The sequence below is a fragment of the Pinus tabuliformis genome, chromosome 8, assembly GCF_031772625.1.
Source record: "Pinus tabuliformis cultivar Carrire ecotype Pingquan chromosome 8, CPIR1, whole genome shotgun sequence".
Lineage (NCBI taxonomy): Eukaryota > Viridiplantae > Streptophyta > Pinopsida > Pinales > Pinaceae > Pinus > Pinus tabuliformis.
In genome coordinates, this window is record NC_142294.1 from 1,002,371,314 (window position 1) to 1,002,387,083 (window position 15,770).

Here is a 15,770-nt window from a genome sequence, read left to right on the forward strand (position 1 = left end):
TTTCAAAAAAAAAATTAAAATCTATGGAATATTCCGTTTTGAACAACGAATGGTAGGCTACCATGTGGCAGGCCCGAAGGCAGCCACATGGTCTGATGATGTCAGCATGGATCATGGCGTATATCAAAATTGTGGGGGCCGCATGGTTTGAACCCACGACCTACCATGGGATAATGCAGCGCCTTACCAACGTGCCACAATGGTCACATTTGAAATGTGTGCAGAATCACATGGAGAAAGAGTTTGAACTTCCATTTGGGCGGGAAATGAAGGGGTCCAGCCCCCATTCCATATGCCCTTACCCTCAGAACCGTGGGCTCCTTCCATAAACCGCGCAGCTTTGTTATAACGGTCACCGCCCTTTGAAACGTGGTCACATTCCCGTAAGTCGGGGGCTAACACGTAAGTTTAACTGCTAGTTCTTAAAGGTGGGCATGGAATCCTATGCAGAACTGCCTAGCCTGAAATCCCGTTCACATGCACATCTATGACAAACGGATAACTGGCGATCAGTTAGCGGTGGAATTGGCGGAGCACCAAAATTGGCGGAGCCGCCATATTTGGCTGGCCTATCTGGACTCTAACTACAGTTAGCTAGAGTGATTGTAGGCCAAATTGGAGGAAATCTTCAATGAGCCATAACTTTGGCTAGGAAAGTCCTTTTTGGACAATATTTTTTTGATTTTGGGTATTCAGATGATGCTGAAGCCATTGGCATAGGTTAGAGAGCAATCAGAGGTCGTTTGCAGGTGTATTTGCTCCATGGAAGTTATAGGAGCCACTAGGACCTAGCATTGTGAGAGCTGTATTGGGTTGCAGGTACCCATTGGAGATGAACCAGTAGTCAATCCTGAAGGATTTGAGTGTTCTGAATCCATTTTTATAGTCTATTTCACCTGTAGAGGCTTGTATTCAACTGTACAAACATTTTTAGCTTTTAATCAAATCAAGGACATGCCCATTTGGGAGCCTTGGACCCGGCAGATGTAGCCCAGGAGGGGTGAATTGCGTTATCAGTTTCTTTTGCATCTGTGGTTGAGTTATTTTCCTGAATAAATCTTTTTTAGTATGTTAAACAGAGAAATGAATTAATTCTACTACACATAAAAGGGTCATAAACAGCTAAAAAACTCTTTTTTTTTTAACTGCAAGAAATGTACATCACTTAAACATGTATGTTTACTGAATTGAATACCTTGCTAAGCATTTACAAGTAGTTTCAAATTCAGATCAACTAAGGAAGAAAAGTTATGTGGTGCATTGAGGCAACACCTAGATGTTTTTGCTTTGGATTATAATGAAATGAAAGGTGTGCATCCCTCATTTTGTACTCATCATATTTACATCAAAGAGGGATGAAATCCTATGCACCAACCCCAGAGAAGGATGAACCCAACTCTTAAGGGAATTGTGAAAGAGGAATTGAAAAAGTTACTAGATGTAGGGTTCACATATCCTATTTCAAACAATAAGTGGGTGTCACCTTTGGTTTTAGTCCCTAATAAGAATGGGAGGTGGATGATTTGTGTTGATTAGCGAGAAATTATAAACGATACAAAGAAGGACCACTTTCATTTTCCCTTCATTAACCAAGTCCTAGATGGCCTTACAGGAAATAAATTTGTCTCCTTCTTGGATGGATTTAATGGATACAACTGTTACACTAAAAAATGTCACCATGACTATTTACAGTTAGTATGGCTCAATCAACAGTCATGCTACCCTCTTAGGCAAGTCTTATGCCTCTGCTCTCCATGTCAAACTCCAAAAAGAGAGAAAGTCTTGTATAAATGTATTTATCTCTGGGGACGCAGGTTCTCTCAAACTTACCTGCGGGGACGCTCCCAATGTTCACAAAAGCTGCGTCCAAAGACGCTCTGTATGTAAAGGGACAGGTGCGTCCCCCTGTAAAAGTTAGAATGCACAAGTTTCATCTTTAAAAAGTTACTTGTGGTCATTTCTAGAGCATTCTAGAAGGTTGTTCGACGTGTATTGGGCGCCTCCAGATGGTTCATGCACTCCTATCAAAGAGGAACTTATCCCATCAATAAGGGAGTGATCCCATCCAAAGAGGGGACTATCCCATTGATGGTGGACCTGATTAACCTCCTCTTGAGTACTATAAATACAGGCATTGGGCCAGAAGGAGGGGAGGTTGAAGCTATACATTTTCTAAGGGTAAATGATGCAGGAATTAGGACTCCCATTTAGAAGCTTGTGAGGAGAGATTGCCATCTTTGCTTGTTCTATTTGGAAGTGGGTGAGCTTTGTCAAAGTAGAGGAAGACTCTTGTGGACCCTGGAAGGAGCTTGCACAACACCAAGGCTCAGGTTGTAATGGTTCCTTTTGATTACCTTTAATGCAAATTGGTCCATTCTTCTCAATAACTTGTTGTTTATGGGTTATTTCATGTACTCCTTGGTCTATATGTTAAATATGCTTTGTTTTATGTTATAATCAGGTGCTATTTAATTGTTTGACTGTTGGTGATTGCAGGTTTTGGAGAAAAGGAGGAGCTCATCTAGATCAACAAAGCTTGGACTTCTACAACAGCGTTTGGACAAAGGTAAGAACGAAACACTTGATTTCTCATATCATAATGCATGTTTAGAGAAGGATAGCTCCAGTTTGTTTTGTTTGTCATTAGAATGTCTTAGACTTCTAGGAAGGTCGGTTGTGTCCGCACTTTTGACTGATTTTGTGTGACAAATTGGCGACTCCGCTGGGGAATCCATTGATGAGAAGAGTCTTTTCTTTTGTGTGAACTTTGCTTTGAGAAAATTGGTTTATTTTTCTGGTTTTGGCTCTGTGATTCTGTCTCTGGGTGGGTTAGCTTAGGATTAGTTTTATTTTGCATTTTCTTGAGTTTTTCAGTAGGACGCACCCTCTGAGTGCTGCACAGTGCATCCCTGGACGCACTTTTGCTGTGTGCACAGAGCGGGCCCGCACCTGTGCTAACGGGTTGCCTGCGTCCCCCTGCTAAAATTTGAGAAAACTCCATTTTTTGCTTTTTTACTCTTAGATTTTGTTGTTTCTTAGTTTTTTCTGCCCAGATTCATTAGTCCCGTGCCAAGAATCTTCACCTGAACTTGTTTTCATAGCATTAAGTGTTTTAGTGGATTTCATTGAAATTTAAGCCTAGGGTTTGATTTTTGAGTAGATCCTGTAGTGACTTTAATGGTGGAAGTTGTCAAGCCTTAGATCTCTGTGGTTTGGTCAACCTTCTTAAGAGTCGGATCTGTCGTAAGTCTACCCGTGTGAGCAACCAACCTGTTGAGTTGTCTCTTTGGTCAAATTTAAAAGTGCTTGTTGATTAAGTCTTGAATTCCATTTTACAAAAAGAACAAAAAGATTTGAGTTTTGTTTTGATCAGCTCTTGATTCTGCAATAGCTGGTCCTTGATTTGATTTTGGTCAAGTAAAACAACCTAGAAACATCCTTGTAGGTTTTGGCCTCGTTAAGTTTGCTTAGAGTAAATTTACCTTTTAGTTTGCTTGTGAGTGAATTTTCGTAGATTTTAATAGTTGTTAAGATTGATTTTTGTTAAATTAGATTTATTTGCTTTATTAAAAGAAAAATACAAAAACATCTTCTTTAAAAGTCTTGTTTCAAGTAGCTTTGAAAGTTTTGAAAGAAAAAAAGTTTTTCGTGCAAGTAAAGAGTGGTCATGTTTGTGTGCTTGAAAAGAAAAAGAGAATTGTTTCTTTGATTGTCTTTTCTAAGGAAGTTGTTTTCTCTAAAAATTTGCATTCTCTCAACTCTCTTAGTTAAGAATTTCATTGAAAAAGGAAAGTAGCGTAAATCATCTTAGGTGCATCTTTGTAGTGGTTGGAGTCGAGTCTACACACCATTGGTTTTACTTCCACTACCTTGTGACTTTAAAGAACAACCATAAAAGTAACGCTTAAAGTAAAATTGAAATAGTAACTTTTATTTACTAAGGCTCTGAAGCACCAATTCAGATCAGGCTAGTGTCTTGGAGTAGGTGAGTAATTAACTCTCCAAGACAACAAAACCAAACAAGTAGCTTATCTTGTGATAGAATAAATCCAATTGTCTCACTTGTACTCTGGAAAGCTCCTCTTAAAGGAGAAGCACGAGCTCGTGTCCGAACCAGTGAGGGGATCATTCCCCCCTCGTTGGGAACGACGCCAGACACGCACGTATTACAAACGGTAAACCTCGGATTAACCATTGTCGAGGAGCCAGGGGTCACTTGTCGGTAAACCTTGGATTATTCTCAAGGAGCCGGTAAGGGGATTGAGCTTGCTACTCTGCCCTTGCGTGCTGTCGGAGTTTAGACTGTTCCCCCAGGTGCATTTGTTGCGGTTGGTAACCTTAGTGGCCATTATCTTTAGGATTCTACCGAGGTGACAGTGGAGGGAAGGTCCCACTGTACCTGGAGCAGACGTCGGTTATACTCACTTGGATTTTCTGGGGGGTTCACTTCACTCGAGACGGTTAAAGTGGAGGAACTTGGTTCAGTCTATTCATTAAGCAGGTTGCCGGGGTAACTGTTCCACCCGCCATTTCTGTACTGAATCCAACGAGGTTGGGCTTCATCACCAACTAGCGCTTTTGGTCCGGAAGACTTTTGTTTGTGTTTGGTTTGATGCCCTAGATTCTTTAGGCGTGTGATTCAAATTTGTTTGGTTCTTTAGAGACTTTAGGTGGTTTGATTTGAAATTTTATTTTGTTTTCGTGTGTAGTAGTTAAAAGTTTTTAGCTGTGGCGGAATTACCGAGACAGTCTCGTAGACTGCGGGGCCAGTCTCCTGAAGTTGTTTCTGTGGCCGAATTGTTGAGAAGATCCCGTAGACTTAGGGGTGAACCTCCTCAAGACGAGTCCAGTCATTTAGAAGGTTTAAAGGTCCTTGTAACTCCTCCTAGTGGCAGTAGAGTAGGTTCACCTGAAGAAGGAGAATCTTCCTCGGTGGTCCATCCAGATTACCAAAGTTTAGAGACAGGTTATAATCCCGAAGCTGTTACAGTTTCTGAGCTTGTTGGTAGTTTTTCGTCTGCTAGTGATACAGGCGAAGAACCAGAAATATCCGAACCTGTTACTCCGACTCCTAGTGTTCCTGATTCACCGAGAATAGAAAGAATTATCACCGAAAATCTTCCTGTTGGTTTGATTGCTATTGAAGAACTTGTTCCAGAGGAAGAAATAGGCGTCTCTGATCCTGAAGATCAAATTACCCTTGATCTAAGGGAGCGTGAATCTATCTTTTACAGTCCTCCTAGAAGTACTACTTGGTACCTTTCGTTAACAAATTATCTAGACAACTTTGGGCTAGGTTTTTCTACACCTCGTACTCCTTTTCCACCTGGAGGTATTCATACTCCTGTAAATATGTCTGGTCAGTTGTCCATGTTTACACAAAGTCCTGAATCTTTTTTACATGGCGGTCCTTCTGTTCCTACTGGGTATCAATCTCTTTCTGGTACCTTTGCGGGAGCATCTCCTCAACCCGTTGATCATGGGTTATTAATTGGAAACAGTGGTAATGTACCATTGGGTGTAGGAGACATTTACATGATGTCAGGTTCAGTTCTCGTTTCCCAACCTCAAGGTGGCCAATTACCGCCTGGGGGGAAGCCTCCGTTAATGCCTGGAGGGCAACCTCAAGGTACTTCATTCGTGTCTGGGGGGCAACCTCAAGGTCAGTACACTCCTATAGGGCAATACATACCTCAAGGTCAACCCCAGCCTCAATATGTACCCCAAGGTCAACCTCAGTATCAATATCAACCTCAAGGATGGCAACCTCAAGGATGGCAACCCCAAGGGTATCAACCCCAAGGTTATCAACCTCAAGGGTACCAACCTCAAGGTCAAGGTCAACCCCAGTATCCGTATTTACCTCAAGGTTATCAACCTCAAGGTCAATACTCAAATCAAGGTTATCAACCACCTCAAGGTCAATCGTATGGTCAAGGTATGGGAACTACACCTTACAATTATCAATCCTATCCTCAATCTGGCTATGGATCTCAGTATCCTCAACCTGTTATGGGTCAATACCCTGGAATGTTAGTGTGGGATCCTTCACAGGGTCAACAGATGTTGCAGCCAAGTATGCAGTCGGTACCTCAAGCTGGACAACCTGTAGTTTCTGGTCCACCCCAGCAACCGCAACCTGTCCAGTCAAGTGTTCAAACCTCTGTAACTTCGGTAGTTACTCAGCCGCCAATTGCACCTAGTACTCCATCTCAAACGGCTGCTGCAGCTACCGCCACATCTACCATACTTACTTCTGGAGTATCGACGGCTCCGGTTTCTACTGTCTCTGTAACCACTCCTCAGACATCTGTACCGTTGTCCAGATCTACGATTCAAACCACGGTCCAGAAGCCTGTAGGCCAGCCTGGTATAAGTACGGTTGTCACTACTCAACCTCAATTTGTTCAACCTCCGTACCAGGGACAGTATCAACCTGGGCAAGCTGTCCAACAACCGGTTTACCAGTATCAACCGTATCTTGGGTACACTTATCAACAACCTCAACAACCCCAGTACGGTCCGGTTAATCCTGGTTTTCCAGGAGGATATAATATCCCAAATGCGACTCCTGTTCCTAGTTATCCTGGATATCCTCCTCCTGGGGCTGGTATTGTGACCCAGAGTTTTAGAGATCCTAACCGGCAGTTACCGTTTATCGCAACTTTGGATTTACCAGACTTGACGCGCCTAACGAACGATCCAATTCAATATCTTCCGTTCTGGCCGCCAATGCCAAATAAGTTGCCCAGCGATATACCCAAGTTCGAAGGTAAGTCTGGAGAGGATCCGTCCAATCACGTGATGACTTACCACCTCTGGTGTGCTTCAAATTCTATCTCGGATGATTCGATCCGCCTACGTCTTTTCCAGCGTACACTCATTGGTCTCGCGGCCAAGTGGTACATTGAGTTACCACGGGCCTCTTTTTACAACTTTAGCCAGTTAGCTACCTCGTTCTTAACTCACTTTCAGTTACCGGTCAGATACGATAACGGTACGGAGTTATTAACTTCACTAAAACAATCAACCTCCACGTATATTTCTGATCACATTCATGAGTGGAGACGTCGAAGAAGGCTAGTGAAAGTTTTTATCCCGGACCAAATCTTAGCTGAATGGTTTGTTAAATCATTATTACCAAGGATTACTGAAGATGTAGCTAAGGCCGGAGTAGTTACTGAGGAGCAAGTCATTTCTCAGGCGCAATACCTTGACTTAGTTTACACTCAGTCGGGTACGTTACACGAGAAGATTCTGGATCTTCCAAAGTCGAATCAAATCGCTGCTGCTCCTTCGGGATCTCATGTCGCTAATGGTATGATTGGTATCGTGAATACAAAGAGCAAGAAGAAGTCTTCCAAGGCTTCAACTACTCCAATTATCACTTTGCCCGATTCTCCGACAGGAGAGTCTTCTCCTGAACTTACCGCTGATATTCACGCTGTAGAGTCATCTACGGCCAAATCAAAAAACGGTGGAAAGAAGAAAGGAAAGAAGAAGGCTAAAGCAGACAAGGCTCTGAAGGAGAAAACAAAAAAGTCGGAAACCAATGACGAAAAGCGCAAACCTCGATATCCTTGTCTTATTTGCGAAGAGGATCATTTTACGAGAGATTGCCCTCATCGGGCCGAGGTAGTGAAAATAGTCAAAGGTTCTCCCACTCCTGCTGTGTTAAAAAATCCATTTCCGGAGCAGGAGAATAAGATGATAGGTTCTTCCTCGAATGCCAGTGAAGAACCCATTTTGATGATGTCTCATGTGAGGATTGCGACTCGATCACAAGATTATGGTAGTAAGAATCCTGTTGATGGTAAGGAAGCAGAATCTTCTCATTCTAATCCATCAACCTCAGCTCCTGGTTCCGATCCACTACAGATCGAGAAACCTAACCCAGACTTAGTAATTAAACCACCCGCCAAGGGTGTACTTCGAAGGTCTGCTTTCAATCCACATGCGAGAGCGGCCCAGAATTACAACATTGTTGAGGACTTAGCTGTTTCACCCTCAGCAATGTCGGCGTTAGAAGTGCTGCAATCATGTCCAGCACAACGAAAATTGCTTTTGTCGGCTATAGGAGCTGTTGACGTTCAGGATCCGAATCTAATGATCTTCGATCTAGAAAATAGTACACCGCGTCTCCCCCATCAAATGGCTTTCCAAATTCCAGTGATAGTAAAAAACAGGCCTATTCATAGGACTGTGATTGATGAGGGAGCTTCTACGTGTATTATGTCGATTCAATGTTGGAGATCCCTTGGTTCTCCTTCGTTGAACCAATCCCCCACCATCCTTAAGGCCTTTGATGGCCGTGGGTTCCGTCCGTTTGGTATTCTACAGGAATTGCCTATAGGGGTAGAAGGTAAAACCGTTAGTCTGGATGTGGAAGTGGTTGATGCCCCTCTAGACTACAACCTTCTTTTGGGTCGAAGTTGGTCATATGCTATGACAGCGGTCGTTTCATCGGTCTTCAGAGTAATTAAATTTCCACATAACGGTAAGATCATGACTATTGATCAGCTGACATACTTTTCATCCGACCCAGCCTCTTCAGAAAGTATCCAGCATGTCGGTAAGACGACAATCCCTTATAGGGACGTTGGTGTAGGTTTAGTTAAGGATTCCGGTTTACTGGGAACTTTTCCTCTCCCTCCACTCAGCGTAGAACCTTCGTTTGCAACAATTCATATGATTACATCAGAAAACATTATTTATGATGATCCTTGGTTTGTCCCATCTGACTCTGAGATAGACTCATTCGGTAATGCTATGCCCTTGAGTCCATATGAAATTGCTTATGAAGCTCTCATGTCTTTTACCGACTTTCATTCAACCGAGGTCGACCAAATGAATGTGGTCAGTGAAGAGTCACTTTTCACCTCACCCTTAGAACGGATAGCGTTTCCCGAAGTCGTGTCATCTGACGAACAACTTCGCGAAATCCTAAGTGTAGACGATCTACCATGGGAGGATCTCCATCACAGATCTTCGTTTTTACCTAAGGATGATGCATTTGAAAATGATTTTTCATCTATCTTTACCACTGAATATGTCAAAGACGCTCAGGATCCAACGAAACATTCTGATTCAGAGTTGAATTTAGGGAATATTTCTCGTACTATTCCCATTGATATTTCAGTGAAGCCCGGAATTGAGGAGAACATTCATATAGGTGCCGCATGTACAGAAGATGAAATCCAAACTTACAAGGCCCTATTCCAAGAATTCCGCGATGTGTTTGCCTGGTCTTACGAGGAAATGCCGGGAATCGATCCTGCCATTGTTATTCATGAAATAAAGACCTACCCGGATGCTAAACCCATCCGGCAACGGTTGCGTCAAATTCACCCTCGAAAAGCGGCTGCGATTAAAGCAGAAGTCGAAAAGCTGTTGAAAGCAGGTTTCATTTATCCGATCCCGTTAACGGATTGGGTATCGAATATTGTTCCCGTCAATAAGAAACAAGGAACAATAAGAATCTGTATCGACTATAGGGATATAAATCGAGCTTGTCCAAAAGACAACTATCCTACGCCTTATATCGATCAAATTATTGATGATTGTGCCGGAAGTGAAATGTTTTCCTTTATGGATGGTTTTTCGGGCTATAATCAAATCAATATTCTACCTGCCGATCAACCAAAAACGGCATTCATTTGTCCATGGGGAACATTTGCTTATTGCAAATTACCTTTTGGGCTTAAGAATGTCGGGGCCACTTTTCAACGGGCGATGTCTTATGCATTTCATGACATCAAGCACATTGTGCAACTGTATCTCGATGATTTGCCTGCTCATTCTTTACGTCGAGCTGATCACCTTGTCCACCTATGAGCAATCTTTATGAGGTGTAGGCATTATCGAATTCGGTTGAATCCCCACAAGTGTGTTTTCTGTATAGAAACAGGTCGATTGCTGGGATTTGTTGTTTCAAAAGCCGGCATTCGCGTCGATCCCTCGAAAGTCGAGGCTATCATCAAATTGCCTCCTCCTTCGAGTTTGCGCCAACTCCAAAGTTTGCAAGGGAAAGCGAACTTTTTACGCCGATTCATCCCAAACTACGCCGAGGTCACTAAAGGTTTTACACGGTTGTTGAAATAGAACGTTCAATTCTTTTGGGACGAGATTGCCCAACAATCTTTTGATGCACTTAAACACGCGTTGACCCATGCACCGTTGTTGCATCCTCCCAACTACAACCAGGACTACTTCTTATACCTCGCAGCTTCGCATTCCACCATTGGAATGGTGTTAGTTCAAGAAGATGAATTCGGAGCGGAACATGTGATATATTATCTCAGTAGGACCTTAAATCCCACTGAGTTAAAATATTCGCATGTGGAGAAATTGGCCCTGGCAGCCGTTCAAGCTGTCCAGCGTTTCCGTCACTACATTCTTCTCTGTAAAACTACAGTTATTTCGAATTGCAACCCTATGATTTACATTTTGACAAAACAATTGCTAGGGGGCAAGTACTCTAAATGGATCGTTATCCTGCAAGAGTTCGACTTGGAATTCGAGAAGTCCAAGTCTAAGAAATCCTTAGTTTTTGTGGAATTGATGTGTGATTTCCCAAGTGCTGACACAGAGACTGTGGCAGAAGAGTCCATTGCGGACGAATCTTTGTTTCTTATTAGTACTGTAGATCCGTGGTACGGGGATATAATCATCTATCTCCAAACCCAAACCTTTCGGCCTGAAGCTTCAAAGGCGGAACGTCGCAAAATTCGGTTTCAATCCCAGCCATACAAAATTATTGGAGATACACTTTATCGCCGGGGGGCAGACTTAGTTTTTCGACGTTGTTTAACTCACGAAGAGGCTGAGAGAGTTTTGAATGATTGTCACTCTGGAGCATGTGGCGGTCATATGTCTGGGTATGCCACAGCTCAGAAGGTGTTGCGCGCTGGTTACTTCTGGCCATCTATGTTTAAAGATTGTATCATTGCAGTCCGGAAGTGCCACAACTGCCAAGTGTTTGATCGAAAGATGCACGCACCGCCTGCTCCTCTCCACCCTATAATTGCCGTTGGTCCATTCGCCAAATGGGGTATCGACTTTATTACTTGTAACCCTCACTCGGCTGGGGGGCATGCGTATATCATCCTCGCGGTTGATTATTTCACTAAATGGGCCGAGGCGATGCCTACATTCGACGCAAGCGGCAAAACAGCTGCAGTTTTCATATTCAATCATATAATAACTAGGTTTGGTGTCCCACAAGCAATCATTACTGACCATGGGAGCCATTTTCGAAACACCATGATGACTGAACTTACAAGCCAGCTTGGTTTGCGCCACGACAGCTCTACTCCTTATTATCCGCAAGCCAACGGCTTGGTTGAGTCTATCAACAAAGTTCTGGTTATCATGATCCGACGAACCATTGGTATTCATCGGTCGAATTGGCACAACATGTTATTTTCGGCGCTATGGGCATACCGAACCTCAGTGAAAACCTCAACAGGGTTCACTCCTTTCCAGCTAGTTTATGGCTTGGAAGCAGTGTTACCCATTGAATGTGAAATCCCATCACTTCATATGGCTGTCGAATTACTTCCAGCTACTTCCGAAGAGGAGAAACGTTTATTGTACTTAGCTAAATTAGATGAGACTCGACGTGATGCTGCATTGGCAATCGAGACTCACGCGAAGCGAATGAAAGCTCAGTATGATAGAAATGTGACCCCTCGAAGTTTTTCGGAGGGAGACCTAGTGCTTTTATATGATCAAGCTAACGATAAGCTAGGTGCTGGAAAATTCGTTCCTATGTGGCATGGACCCTATATTGTAAAGCGAAAGCTAGCAAAAGGGGCTTATGAGCTGGTAGATTTTGATGGGGACTCTTTGGGTAAACCCAGAAATGGACTTTACCTAAAGAGGTATTATGCTTAAATGGTGGGTATGGAGAATTTTTAGTTAGGTTAGGTTTTCTTTCTAGCTAGTATGATTGTTAGTTAGTCAGTGTGCTTAGCTTAGTGAGTGTGTTTTTCGTCGTTATTCTGGCTTATCTTGGTTTTACTCTTGATATTACAGATGTCGACGCCTCTCCAAACATACATTGGATTTGCTGATGGTGCTTGTCGTAGTACACGGAATATCTCTTCCGCAGCTTGGGTTATCTATTCACCCTCTGACGAGTTAGTTTCTATGCATGGGGTAAGCCTCGGTCAAACAACGAATAACATTGCAGAATACAGTGCAGTGGTTGAATTATTATTCGAATCTATTTCATTTGGAATTCGACGTTTGATAGTGAGGTTAGATTCTGAACTTGTTGTATTACAGCTTAATAGAGTTTATGCCATTAGAAATCCTGTGTTATTAAGGTTGTTTTTGAGAGTGCGTCTCTTGGAACGTGAATTTGATTACATTGAATATCAGCATATTCCAAGGTCCTTAAATACATTAGCAGATGCAATTGCTTCTCGAGTGTTGGACAGACATTTACGATAATCATGCAAGTAAATTTAAAAACATTTCATCATACATGTTAAACAAGATAAGCCGGTAATAGTGATATATATATAGATAGGAGTGTGTCAAAAAATATACATCGTCTTCGATCATAGGTTGAAAAACACCTTATGATCGGCAAAAATGATAGAGTACAAAAAGTCAAAAATGTCACATGTGTCTACAAAGTGACTAGCCAATCACTGGTGGTGCTCCCTGTACGACACCACTGCACGGGCTACCTTACGCAAAAATCTCCTAAACGGTCCAGGGACTGCGACTACAAAGCGCTGAAGCCTGATAGGAATGTCATCCATAGTAGTCTCAGGCATATCTGCCGTCAGACGCTCTAGATCATGCTCCAACTCAGCTAGTACTTCTGCAGCCGCGTCCTGTGGGGCCGGTACCAGTGCAGCTGGTTGTCTCCTCTCAAAAGGCCGGAGGTTGGCTGGACGCTGTGGACCAACATCTGCATTTTGAAACTTTCACTGTCAGTTTTGAGACGATATATATAAAAAAAAAAAAAAAAAAAAATACATAATTTGAAAACTCGTGAAAAATAAAGTACCTCTGTCATCCCATTGTTCTCCCTGTGGAAGAACCATGTCCGGATCATGTCGAAAATCTACTCCGGCGTACGGAAAGTCCTGGATCGAGAAAACCTGGTCCTCCAACCAGTGAAAGTAACTATCAGAAAATCGAACAACTGCCGCGCCCTCGTCAGGATGTCGGGCCATCACCGCAACCCATCGTACCAGCTTTGGCTCCCGAGGACCCAAGATATCAACAGTGAGTTGCTGAGGGATCAGCATCGGAACTCTCTCTAAGGCAAAGCTCATGACTAAAGGCTCATATCCAAAAGTTTTCAGTCGTCCGTTCTTTGCCTTAGTCAGTTGGCTCTTCATATTAGCCGACACAGCATCACACCAGTTGAAAATGGTGCCTTGGTAACAGTGAATTGCCATCCGCATTTGGGACCCAGAAGCAATGTGCAAAGCGGCCGCGCCGCAAATTTTGGTAACCGTGAAAGCAATAACTTTGAGTTCACGCAGAGAGATGTGTTTGATCTCCACGCCTTTCGAATGGTGTGCCCCAGGTGTGCACCAATCTTCCCGGAGACTAACAAGGGATTGGCCACCCGGCCTAGTCCCGGCTAGATTGAGTTGCTCGCCTCTGTTTGGCAAGCCAGTGAGAAAGTATACATCCGAGGGCTCTATCTCGAGCTGGTGCCCTCCTATGTAAAAGCATTGCTCTTGAACGTTCCATCTCTCAACCAGCCATTCTAAGAATCTTACCTGAGCCCTCATGCCCGGTATGGCCCAGTATTTGTATAACCCGCATGATTTTAGGGCATCCAGGGAAGGTTGGTGTTCTATTGCAGCTTCATCAACCTCTTCGTGCTCTCTTTCTCTCCAATCCAACATGGTGAGTGCCCTACACACCAAGAAATGATGATTAGAATTAATTTGGGGAAATTTGAATGGTCATTTGTGAGGATTGGGGTTTCAATTTCCGCGTTCCACGGAGGACGCACCCCGCGTTTGGAACACAGGGCGTCGGGACGCAGCTGGCCTGAAGGTGGGCTGCGTCCCCCGACCATTTTCCTGTATAGGAAAAAGTCGGGGGACGCAGGTCACCCGAAGGGCACCTGCGTCCACCGAGGAGCGCATTTTGAAACCTAAACCCTCCCAAAAAACAAAACTAAAACCTAAAAAACAATTTTAATCGGATAGAAATGAAGAGTAAGATGTTGTAAAATACCTAGAAGAGACGACGTTCGATTCTGACGGTCGGATTTTCCGCAGCGACCACGGGAAGTTTCTTGTCAAAAGCTCCTTTTTCAACCTCAACAGTCAAACGGTAAAATGACATGGTAAAAAGTCTTTTTATAGGTTTTTTGGATGAATTTGTTCATTTTTCACCATGGAAAGATGTTTTTCGATGTATTTTTGCCTATCTTAAACAGGTATGAGTAATGTGTCGCTTTTGTGCAGGACAAAGGGACTTAGAGGGAAAATTGTTATTTTTTCACGAACAAAATATCAGAGTCATCTTTTAAGCCCTTTTTCTGACTCCTAAAATATGAAAAGATTGCCGAGTGTTTCTTTTACACTCGTTAAAACGGAATTAAAAGACGGTCCCCTTATAGCTCTTTTCTGACCGTAAAATCAGGAAAAGATTGCCGGGTTTTTGTCGTTTCAAACTCGATACGAAAATAAAACGACGTGTCCTTGATCTCTTTTTACTTTTCAGGTCAGTGGCACTAATTATGAAAGTACTCCTTGGTCGCAAGATCAAGTGGTTCCCCCAGGTATTATTTTATACTTTTTCGGGCTTGAGGGACACAAATCTACGAAAAAGTTCAACTTGGAGTCTTCTTAAGTTTTTCAGACTCTCTAAAATTGAAAAACACCGAGTTTCTCCTATACTGGGCTCGTTAAACATTTCACAGTAAAGGACCTGTTCAATTACAAACAGGAACGAACCACTCCTTCCTAGGGTTCGAATCAAAACTAGGTTGGACTCATCCGAAGGATGAGCTTATAATCAAGCACATGTTATCCTCCTCAAGCTTGTTAAAAATAAAGAGGTACTTGCCAGAAATGGTGGGGGAAAAAAGAGAAGAATGAGCCTATTTGTTATCCTTTGTCTCAGAAGAAACTTTATTACCACTCTTGAACGCGACACTTTTTCATTCACCTGGGTTTGGAAATTCTTCACCTCACAGTTGATCAAACCACCTTTGAAAGTCTTTAACTGGGTTTCAGGGATTAACTTTGAGTTATTCGTCACCAAGCCATCTGTCGTGTCGTTGTGTGTTCAAGAGGTCTGCAAGCAAAACTTTCATCTGCAAAATACTTGTCATCCATTTGACCATCCCTGAGTCCGTCCTTACAGCAACATTTCTTCAACTTGAACAATGATTTCGTGTTGCGGGCTTGCCTGCAACGGGTCGCTTTCTATCGACATCAGCACATTATCTAGAGAGATGACTTAGAAATCGTTAGTACCTTGAAGTCTGCATGCATTAATGGCAGGTTTCTCGCCTTTGACGTCAGTTTACATCATTGACTTTCGATCGAAGGATTCCGTGAAATGTTCGACATCAACTCATTCATTCACATCTCATGGATTGTACTGGGTACTTTGAGAACTATTGACATTACTGGTGGTCTCTCTCACGCTTGTTAACAGTTTACATCATTGACTGGTAATCAAGTGGTTTCTACCATGTTCGACATCAACTCATTTATTCGCATGGCTAGAATCGTACCAATTCGGGAAGTAGAAATGAAGACCCTGGATCTAGTTTC